Here is a 2,248-nt window from a genome sequence, read left to right on the forward strand (position 1 = left end):
GAAAAGATAAAAGCAATGTACATGGCTGTATGTACAGATTGCTATGATTCGTGTACACGTATTTTGGATTGTTAACTTGATAACAAAATCTGATTCCTACCACCTTTCCTTTCTTTTTCAATTTTATTGCTGTCTAAATAAAATAAATTCAGTAAAAATCAAATGAGTACACGTGTGATGTGCACATATTTTGTTAATTTGATAGGGAATCTTCTACCATCTTTATTTTCGTTTTCAATTTTTCTGTTGCCTGAATGAAACAAATTCAATAGAAAAGACAAGAGCAATGTACATACATAGCTATATGTATAGATTGCTATGAAGACAGTATACGTATTTTGAATTGTTAATTTGATATGAAATCTGATTCCTACCACCTTTATTTTCTCTTTCAATTTTACTGTTGCCTGAAGGCAGGTTGCTATGAAGGCAGGTTCATGTATATGCATTTTGGATTGTTAATTTGATATGAAGTCTGATTACTACCTTTCCATTCTTTTTCAATTTTACCGTTGCCTGAATGAACCAAATTTAGTAGAAAAGATAAGAGTAATGTACATGACTATGCTTTTACACTATGGATTGCTATGAAGACAGGTTCGTGTATACGTATTTTGGATTGTTAAGTTAATAGAAATTTGATTCCCATCACCTTTTAATTTCTTGGCAAACATTGATACAGTTGCAGCGTGTTTCTTCGTAGATAAATTCATTCATTCGAACATCGTATATCTGATCAACTGTATTTCTACAATGAGATCAGTGGTTCACGAAGATCAATAGTTGATATTTTCGTTAAAAGATCTTAATATTTGAACGATTCGTTCGATCTATATTTAATGAATAATATCGTCACGATATTTGTGACACGTGAATACCCATGTACGTCGATGATATGACGTTCTTACTTCACACGATCTCACAGCCTATTTTGTTTATTTTCACTGTCACGCGAAGATATACGACCTGATTTCGAGTGTGACGGTTCTGAATCTGTAACAAAAATTGGCCAAGAGCACTATGATCAATCACAGCATCATTTCTTCATCATCAGCTAGTCACTTTTCTCTCTCTTTCTAACGTGTGTACACCAAAATGAACGTCGAAATGTCGGGATTTCGGGCTTCAAATGCAATTTGCCTCGTGTTTGAAATCCTAAGCCAAAATTGAATCCAAACCTTTTCGTAGATTAAACACGAAATTCAATATAGTTGCGACTTTTATTTAATTTGATGTTGCCGATGAACACCGACCACCAATTACGCCAATAATTTAACGATATTAGAATAAACGTGGATGCATGGTAACCATACACCGTATAGTAATTCGAGATTTTCGTTTCTCCTCGAATTCGAGACGGCTTCGCAGAAAAAAAAATGTGAAATCCAATTTGCCCAGGCGAGGAAAATAAAGCGGGACTTCGGGGCCAAATCGACGCGAGTACTGTCATAATTTCCATGTTGAATTTACGTTATAGAAAAGATAGGAGGATGGCGGAAAGTTCGAAGAGCAAAGGAATTTACCGTGATGAAAATGAACAAGACTAGATTGGCAAGAGGAATTACGAAAATGTCGAAACGCGAGAGCGAGAAAGTAAAAAATTTAACGCGAGGCAAGATCGGCAGCAGTCGGGTCGCGAACATGGGAAACAGAAATGCAATAACCTAGAAAACATAACTGAATAGTCGATCGATAATGAATTCCGAAAAAAGAAAAAAAAAGAGTGTTGCAGAAACACGATAAAAACCGAAATGGAATACAAACGAGATAACAGGGCCGTAGAATACAAAATGAGATCAACGGTAGCATTTTTTTGCAAAAATGATATAAAGTCATCGATTTACTTTTTTCCCATTTTTAATAAAAGCTTCGGCTTTCACTACGTTCTTTTAATTTGTAAAATTCATACTTGCTGCCTGGCGAGGTACGACAAGAGAATAACAGAACATAAAACTGGGCGACTTGGCGGGGCAAAAGAATAAGAAATTTAATATGAAACAGAAAGGGAAAGACATGAAAGGAGCGAGACGCGTAATCTAATGCCAAATCCACACACATACACACACACACACACACACACACAGAGAGAGAGAGAGAGAGAGAGAGAGAGTTTTAAAAGACGAAAAAAAGAAAGAAAGAGGAAAAATGACGAGAGCTTAAAAGAAGGTCGCTTAAAAGATCAAAAAAAAAAGAAAAAAAAAAAAAAAAAAAAAAAAAAAAAAAAAAAAAAAAAAAAAAAAAAAAAAAA

The 2,248-nt window shown here is 34.6% G+C and overlaps 1 protein-coding gene across 2 annotated transcripts in view; it reads left to right on the forward strand.

Annotated features, from left to right (window-relative positions):
- Positions 1-2,248, forward strand: part of LOC122532360 (carbonic anhydrase-related protein 10) — a 37,909-nt gene that overhangs the window by 12,107 nt on the left and 23,554 nt on the right. The gene's annotated exons all lie outside the window — the stretch shown is intronic.

This window comes from Frieseomelitta varia, unplaced genomic scaffold (assembly GCF_011392965.1).
Source record: "Frieseomelitta varia isolate USP_RPSP 00005682 unplaced genomic scaffold, Fvar_1.2 scaffold_450, whole genome shotgun sequence".
NCBI classification, from domain to species: Eukaryota; Metazoa; Arthropoda; class Insecta; order Hymenoptera; family Apidae; genus Frieseomelitta; species Frieseomelitta varia.